The following is a 9,876-nucleotide window of genomic DNA, read 5'->3' on the forward strand; positions in this document are numbered from 1 at the left end:
TATTGGTCAATTCATCTACATCCATATAAAGTAATCATTCTTAGAATTTTTTTATATTAAAATAATTCAAAACTAATTCAAAATAATTTCATATAATAAATCTTTTTACATAATGTTTGACTGATATAAATTAAACTAGGTTGTACCAGCCGTGTTGCGGCGGTGTACTAAAGTCCATTCACTTGGTATGGGTTAAGTTTGATATTTCAACGACACTTATTAGCGCTATAAACAACAACAAAACTCCTCTAACTTATAATAAAAGAAATGTAACTTATAATCAAAGCCACGGCGAAATAAATAACATATCTAAAACGAAGTTTATTTGATCCTACACGTTGTGGTGGTGAGTCGGCGTGAATTGAATCGGTTTCGGATACGTTCGTTACGGTGAACTAAAATGAAAACTTTACAAATTTAAAGAAAAAAAATAAAACACTAAATATAATTATATAACTTAATTGTTTTAGCTATTGGCAACAGGCTATCATTATAAGAAACAAAACTATAATTTTATGTTTTACCTAAAGCATAAGACAAAAGTAATATTATTATTAGCAAAAAATTGTTGTTTCCAGGGGATTGAACTACCGCAACAAACGCAACAACGTGGACTTTACACCACCAGAAAACCATCCGACCACCATACTATGTAGTTAAAATCCCAATTATTCTTAATAAAATCTGAAACTGGCAAGCTAAAACCAACTTCTGTGGCACCGCCAAGCACTTTTTATCTATAGTATATAATAAATAAATTTAAGATAATTGAAGATACAAAAAAGGATTTCTAAAATTATAATACGTTTCTCTCTTGATTTGTGCATATTATTCCTAAAATTAAATAACGTTGACTCATATTTTCCCGAATTGACTCAAATCAGTTTTACAATTCAAATGCGTTTTAAAATCTTGTTATGTATACCAACTTTAACAAAAATAAACCACTCTTTACATCAGTATGTAAGATTACTCTCAGAACACATTCTTCATATCAACTCCATGTAGCGTTTTAACTTTAGTTCATTTCGGTTAGTACAAGATAAAGACATCCCTTTGAATACCAAAATAGTTTATTTATCCACTTTGCAAGTTATAATTCTAGTTTTTTGTTTTTCTGTTTCATATTTTGCTTCATTATCAAATAATTTATCTATTTTATTCACCTTTTGTAGATGTAACTGGCCATGTTATTCACACCATTTGTAGATGTAAGCTTATTTTAATTGATTAATGTTTTTTTGGCATTTTAATCACAAAGATAGTATGCATTTTAGTTGTCTGTCACAAAGGAATGGTGATGGTTGAGACATCTCTCATTACCTTAATATGCTGAGCTTACTTTATCACTTGTTAATCATTTATTTATTTTTGTTTTATATCAGTGATGGGGTTGCTGATTTTAATCGTAGAATCTTTGTAAGTTGCATTTTTGTGTGATTAGCTCCCTTAGTTAATGTGCTTTAGTAAATATTTGATTTGTTCGTTTGCAACAACAGGAATTTTTTTATTTGCACATTACTTGCAACAACCATTGCCTGATCACATTTTCAGAATGACTATTGTTTGTATCAACTCTTGACGCATGTTGGCAAATAGATGGGCAGAAATTTATAATCATATACGTGTACCTCACAAATTTATTAATTTTCACCGTGTATTACGTGGGTTAGTAACCTAGTTTTACTAATATAAAATAGAAAGAAGTTGGAGTAGGAGTATTAGCTCATTTAGTTGCATATATAGCTTCGATGCTGTTTTTTTTTATGTTCGTTAAATTTTTATTATATATTAACTTGTATTATTTATTGTGTGTTAGGATGATTTTTGTTAAACGTGTAGTTTAACGAATATGAATATCATTATACGAACTCTCAAAACTTGTTGCTAGATAATATAACTTGCTTAAACAAATAAAAATAAATAAATTAACTTATATACAAAGTATAAAAAATATACATTTTTTTTATAAAGTACATAAGTTCGCTAATTAATTAGTATATATATTTTTTCAAATCTATAAATAAAAGTGATAAAAAAAAATATAAAAGAAAGTTAACATTTTCGTTTACTTTTGAAGTTATCATTAGCTTAACTTGACCCTACTAGTTTTTGAAATATTGTTTTCTCATTGAAATATGTTGCTTGATCCGACGCGACCCGACCCCACCTGATCCAAGCCGGCTGAAATGGTTTAATATACGACAATACAAAATTTACCAAATATTTCCGACCCCTGTGGAAAATATTTCTAGGTCCGCCACTGGGAAGGAGGTGTGGCTCCAGCGTAATCATGTTGAAGAAGGGAGAGAAACCGAGAGCGGCGTTTGTAATTGTATATTTGTTTAAAAGTTTTGGTTTATGAAACCCTGAAAAACTGTATAGAAAAAAAATTAAAAAAAAAATAGTGTAAAACATATTTAAACTCTAAAATGCTGCATAAAAAAATTTGAATAAGTAGTGTAAAACGGGTTTTAACATGTGACACTCAATTAACAAATGAAAATACTTATCCACCATACCAGTAATTTACATTCTAATCAAGATGGTTTCTTTCTAATTTATAAGGTGGTTCACTCTATTATTTTCTGTATACCAATACATTATTATTTCAAAACTCGGATAGTTTCTAGGAACCACTCATTTAGTAGGTGGATCCGCCCATGGTGTCGACGGTATTTCCGGCTTCCCGCTGAACCCCACTGCAGCCTTTACCCGAGCCCACCCCCACGCCGCTTAACAAACTTGAAAATAGCTTCTAACAACACGCATTCATAAAATTCTGATTCCAAGACAGTAATTAACTTCTTGAGTGGTACATAAGTTCGTTTATTAAACGGGTCAGGTCAGTGTAGCTGGATCGTATCAACTCAAGCTGTTCCAAAACTATTAAATGAGTTGGCTTTTATAATTCAAGTTACAGGTGTTAAGCGAGCCAGTATTATATATTCTTGATCATCTTCCACGCCTATAATCCTATGAGCATGTGAACTTGAGCAGAAAAATTAAGCCTCCGTTCTATTTTTATAATATTTTTATTCTAGATCTTCGGGCACTCACAGGTTATAGTTGAGTTTAAGTATCCTTGCATTAATGAATAATTAAAAAATTAGACACTAATTGTCAAACCATGTGAATTTCTATGAACGACTTAATAAACTCAAGAATCGAAAAAAAAAAAAAAGAAGCTTATTAACTACTAATTCTTAGAAAGATTTAATTATGTAGTTTGAGGTTAAGACCATGGGGTATGCTCTAACCCTAACATAAATTAAGATGACATAACACTTTAAGCATGGCCGGCCTGTAGGTCAGCGAAAACAAGTTAGGGCTTTAGACTCACTGTTAATTAAGTACTCCAAGTAAAAAAAATATATATATATAGAAATAATATAATGGGTAAAGTAAATTCAAGGTAATGTATTGGTGTGGTAGTAGGCTTGTTTGTTACTAAAGTATAAGTCATTATTTCAAAACCTGTAGTAAGCAATTTTTTTTTCAATTTTCTTTTTCTTAACAATTGTTATAAAAAGGCCCCAAAATCTAATTTCGATTTAGGCGTACACATTCATTGAGCCGACCGTACTTTAAAGATGGATTAAACCACTCCTCATTTGTGTTATATTTGTAAAAAAAGGGTCATTGATTATGCTTTTCGCAGATTAAAAGGCAAAAAATAATATATTAAGTTAACAATTAATAAGGGTAAGATGAAGTTAAAATAATTAAACCATTTTATTTGGATGAGATGAAGTAAAAATGAGAAAAATAAGTGATGTAATAGTTATATAAATTAGAGTGGTTAGAGTATTCTTCGTTACTTAAGAATTCAATTCCACACGTTCACAACGGCAGCCAAATGGAATTTATCATAATTTTGATGCCTATATTTTAACTTGAAGTTGGTAACAACTTAATTTTTTTTCTCGTAATTTTCAAATGGAATTTCATGATGCTGTATCACATGAGTACCAGAGAGAAAAAATAAAAAATAAAATAATGAAAATGTTCCTTGAAAAAATCATTTTAATTATTTCATAAGTTGATATGTATAGGATTTTTTTAAGATTAGGTGGTTTTATAAATTAAAAAAAATAATAATAATAAAAATGGTTTTAGGTGGCTGACTAAATGTTAAGTATTTTTAGGTAATTTGTTATCTCAAATAGCGGATTATGAGGACATATCAACTAACTTTTCAAGTGGCAATCCATGTCATCGTCCAAGTCCATGTCACCTTTCAAAACTGGTGGTTACGTAATCCGTTATTTGAGATAGCGACTTCCACATGTCACAATTGAATAACTTGGTCTGCCACTTGGAAAAGTTAGCTGATGAATCCTCATAATTTTCTGTCTGAGATAACAAATTACCTAAAATCACTTAAAATTTAGTTAGCCACTTAAAAATCAGTTTTTCCTTTATAAAACCACCTAAATAGAAAAAAATCTTGTGCTCACTACAAATAAAAAGCCATTTAATGATACACAAAAAAGGTCACAAGAAACCAAAGAAGTGTCATTAAAGAACATTGTTGGAATAAGTGACACACAAAAAAAATGCCACTAGAACGGCTACCACTAAAGCATGGATTTGTCATTATAGCTAACTAGTGTATTGCCGATGTGTTGGGCCGGGCCAGGTTTGTAAAACATGGGCGGTGGTAAAATCCAAGCTTTAAGTATGTAAGTCGACGCGAATTTGGACGGTTTCGGTTACGTGCATCATTGTAACGGAACTAAAACAAAAAAAATTATAAAATATAAAAATCGAGGAGGACAAATGGGGCAACGTTAGTCAGTAAAACTCGAAAGTTGAAAAAACCCAACAGTTATCGATCCCTTGCGTTGAGCTGGTCGGTCTACAGAAATTTGGTTGGCATCACTGGAGCTAAAACAAAACACGATGAGTTTATGCAAATTTTGTTGTTTTTTGTCACGTTCGTTACGATACCATAACCAAAACAATTTCCCTCCCCAAATTGATAACCATAAAATATTAAAATGTCTTCTTCCTAATTCATGACCATTTTCATCAACCACATCAAATGTTGAAACTTGAAAGACAAAAGTAATAACACAAACTAAAATATTTTAAAAAAAAATTCCTAAGGTCAGAGAGACTCTCAGACTCGGGATCAACAAATCCACCCACATCTCCCAAGGTTTAAACAACAACCATCAAGCCAAATACATCATTATTGTTAAGGCATGAAACTTTACTAAATACGCTAAAACATATCTGCATTATATTGTCTCACCGAACTTTTTAAATATACTAATCAGATAATTAACTAGACAAGGGCCTTCACTTGGCTGTCTTGGAACAAAACTAGCCGTCAACATACATTATACAAATTGAAATTGATAATGCTATGCATTAAAACTCAATTCAACAATGAATCAAATTTGAAAAGTTTGACTTGTATTCGTCAGATGCACTGTAACGTACTACTCCTTAAGACGTTTAATGCACCGTTGTAAATGATTCAACGTACCAGTATAACCAAAAACCGATCTTTACTATATTTTAAAAATTATTATTTTTATAACATGTATCAGAGCATGTGTACACCGGAGCTTTAGTTATATATTCAGCCACGAATTAGATATTTGAACTCAATAACTTCTAAAATTAATGGTGTTTATTTTTCAGTTTTGTATTGATATGAATTTGATTTTATACTCGTTATCCAATATATATTCCAATCAATATTCATGCATGAACTGCAATATTAAACTTAAAGTAATCAACATTTATGACGTGCACATTACATTATTAAGAAAAGATATAGAAGATCTTAAAAAACGAGTGAAGCCATGTTAGGTTTCACATAAGGTGGAGCCCACAACATGATTAATCAAACGAATATCGATTATGGTATCCAAACAATCTCTGTATAAATACAATGATCATACCATCTTATTATCACAACTTGTCCTTCAATATTTCTGCAAATTAAAATAACAAGATTTTCTAATTCAGAAGAGCAAACCAAGTGTTATTTCTCAATCAAATATCCATAAATGGCCATCATTCGACTCCGATCCATGTTATCGAATGCAAAACATTAGCAAATTGCATTCGCATAGCAATAGAAACCATATTTCTGATGTGCCCAAAGGCTATCTCGCGATTTATGTTGGAGAAATTCAGAAGACTAGATTATTGGTTCCTGTTTCCCATTTGGAAGAACCGTAGTTTCAAGACTTGTTGCATAAATCTGAAGACGAGTTAGGGTTTGATCATCCTATGGGAGGTCTAACCATTCATTGTGGAGAAGATGCATTTTTGGATCTCACTTCCAGATTGTCCATTTCATGATCATACTGGTGGAAAATAAGATTTAAATTTGCAGTATTTTGGAAATCTGGAGAGCTATATGTCACCGTTTTAGAGAGACAAAGCATCCTGTTCCAACAGTTTTAGGGAATTAAAGACGAAGGGGCATTGCCTTTTGTTGCAACCCTATACAATTAAAGAAAATACGTAGCTTAGTATTTTTGTTTTTTGATATTCAAATGTATTTTCTTAATGCAACAGAAGCTTGGTATATTTTAATGTGCATATTATAAGTATATATTATTGTTATCTCTACACCAGAAGTAGGAATTCACCTTGGCCCAGAAAGATCAAACAAACTAACAAACAAATGAACACAAAAAATCTGGTGTGATAACCCTCGATTTTTTCATATAATCAAACAAACTTCACGAACATACAAAGAAAAAGACTTCTCTTGACGCAAAAAAAACAATAACCTAGACCCCCTATTTATAGTCTTACTAAACTTGCTATCGAAACCAATTACTAAACTTTCTCTCAAGACGAGACATTTCCTAAACCTATTATAATTTAATTAACTAAAATAAATATAGCATAATAAACCCTTAACTTTATTAATATTCAAGATTAACTTTCATTAACCCCCTTAATCTTGAATTTGTATTAACAAGGTCATGAATCCCCAATAACACTCTTAACTTTTCAATTTTAATCATTGATTATCTTTACCCGTTTTTTTTTCAATTGTTTGTAACAAACCTGTTTAACAGATTCTTCACGTTCCTCATTCAAATCAACCACGTTGATCTCGGACACATCTTCATTTTCCACACTCTTATTTCTCACATCTCTATTCTTTCTTTGCTCGACAAAACTTGTAGATGAGTTATTCTTTCTTTCTTTGTCAGATCTTGGTAGGCTTTTGATTCTAACTATTCTTCTGAACCTTTCATTATGAATGGATTTTTCATCAACAACTGCTCGATTGTTGACTTTCACACATACTTCTAAATTTACAAAACTTGTGTCTTTCATTAATTACCATATCCTTTCTCTCATTATCATGATTAGTATCAGAATTCTTTCTTCGTTTCTAATCACTTATCTTAATAGTTTTCCCATTTTCAAGGTTGCTTGAGTTAGGAAAACATACCTTAAGATTCACTATCTTCTCTTCTCTTTTGAAAGAAATTCTTTCTTTTTTTCATTCAATCTTTCTTTTTCTTCAGTATCTAAAAGAGCTTGCAAATCTTCTTCTTTCTCTACAGCTTCCTTCTTACGTGTTTTTTCTTCTTGAACAATCGCATCAATCTTTCTTTCTCAATGATCTTTTCCAATCTTTCTTTCTCAGCGGCTTCTTGAGTTGCTTTTTCATCTTCTACCTTTCGTGCATAATCAATTCCAAGAAATCGAATCTTCAAAGCATGCCATACTTCCTTAGCATTCATGAGTATGCCAACTTGTACCATTATATTTTCCGGTAGGGTTTCACATATAACCCAACACTGTGTGCATCTTCCTTTCTTCTACAGCTACGCCTACTATTGGTTCAATAACGTCTCGAAAGCCATAATTTTTTTAGAAATCCCTCTATCTCGGATTATAGGCCGGTGCGGTACGTTATGTAATATCTACTAGTTTCCATGTTCACTTTAACCAACCGTACTCAATCTCGGGTCTTGATTTATTAATAAAAGTCTATTTTATTAATTTATCATGTGTTATTATCCTTTCAACTCGTTATAACTCGTTTAAGTATTTAAAAACATCAAGTTTTGTCGTAGAAAGAACCAACCAGCCTATAAACTACAGGGACATAACCATGAAAAATAAAGTTCCAGACCACCACACCTCCCCACGCAACGCGAAGGGGGAGGGTATGGATACTGCGCGACGCGGCCGGCAACATTAGCAGATCAGATTTTGTTATTGTTAACATTTTCAGCCCGTTTAAACACATTTAAACCCTAATCTTCATTCAAATCTTGTTGTAATTCAAATCTATTAATTCCAGAACGTTCCCCAGCATATTTAATCCAAAACCCACGAATTTTATCACCTAATTTAAGATAATTATCAAGATTTAGTGTTTATCCTACTTAAAGTTTGAGTTTCAAAAAAGTTTGATGATTTATGGATAAACATGAAGCTCTAAATCGATTCCTATATAAACCAAGGCCCTTTATCATTTATTCTTTGCTCCTAAATCATCAATTCACCCTCTCATTCATGAATTCATGTTCTAGCTCAACTGTTCTTCGTCGGTTGACTTTCAAAAGTTAAAGTTCTTCATTTTCTTGATTTCTCCTAGTTCTAATGTGAATTCTAGGTAGGTTTGTACATCAAATTTGATCTAATTCATCATAGCATCAAAAGCTCTGATTAAATTTAAAGGATTGAGGGGTTATCATGTCCAATTTAATCAAATTCATTTTAGGGTTTATGTTAGGGTAAAATTGGGGCTTTTGCAATTAACAAACCTTCTTTTCAAAATTAGCTTTCGGTACAGAACACTTTTATGTTTATTTTCACGTTTTACATAAAAAAGATCAGAACCTAAACTCATATTCACTATTCGGATTCTAATTCGCATAAGCTCGCTTAAAACTTTTTTATTTCAATCATAACTTGAGTTATATTTATCCGTTTGCTGTGATTACAGTGGCGCTATTCTGGGTTTTTTACTCTAGTTTATTATCTCATGTTTACAGGTGTTTTTGTGTCGGATAAGTCAGCACATAATGTAACATCCCAAAAAATTCTGTTTTTATTTTCGGCTAAAAATGTCAACTTTCAAAGATGAGGGATTAAAAATATTCTCAAAGTAAGTAATGAAGAAGATGAGATAAGAAAAATAAGGCATTTCATTTTAAGGAAATAAGAAAATTTCATCCTACACGAAAAGAAAGAAAAAAGTGGAAGCATTCTACATGGGTATGAATTAGAAAGAAAACTTTCATCCCACATGGAAAGATGGAAGTAAATGGAAGCTCTTTATAAGGAAGAGAGTTTCCATCGTAATATTCTTATGTGGCTAACCATTCTCACTAGTAGCGGAGGGTGCGAAGCACCCGACGCGTAGGCGCACAGGCACGGGCGATGGGCGTTTTGATGGCGCACTTTGCACTTCGCACGCTCGCATCACCGCGGGCCGCATAAGGGCCGCTTTAGTATTTTTGAAAGTAGAAGGACCAAAAGAGTAAATTCTAAATTTCCTTCCTTCGCACTACGCGAAAGAATCAGAAATTGAAGTCTTCGCGCTACGCAAAAGACAAAATACATAAACCAACATTGAACGTCTTCGCGTTACACGAAGTTCCAGCTTATGATTCCTTCGCGCTACGTGAAGTAACAATTCTGCATGTATGACATGTGTGGACACATGGAAGCTCGTGGTGCCACGTGGCAACCCGCCAGATGATTTAGCAATTATAATAACGGTTTGCGCTACGCGAAGTAACGACTGGACTGTTCGTCCTTCGCGCTACGCGAAGGAACCGAAAATCGGCTATTAATAAGAGGGTTCATGGCACTTCCCAACTCATACCGAAACATTTTATGTTCACACGTATAGCCTCATTTTGCGTGCCG

The 9,876-nt window shown here is 32.4% G+C and overlaps 1 pseudogene; it reads left to right on the plus strand.

Annotated features, from left to right (window-relative positions):
* The first annotated feature begins 5,749 nt into the window (after positions 1–5,749).
* On the plus strand, positions 5,750–6,557 carry LOC143594963 (auxin-responsive protein SAUR21 pseudogene; annotated as a pseudogene).
* The last annotated feature ends 3,319 nt before the right edge of the window (positions 6,558–9,876 follow it).

This window comes from Bidens hawaiensis, unplaced genomic scaffold (genome assembly GCF_021521415.1).
Source record: "Bidens hawaiensis isolate Kalapana, Puna unplaced genomic scaffold, B.hawaiensis_p1.1 tig00044404_1, whole genome shotgun sequence".
NCBI lineage: Eukaryota > Viridiplantae > Streptophyta > Magnoliopsida > Asterales > Asteraceae > Bidens > Bidens hawaiensis.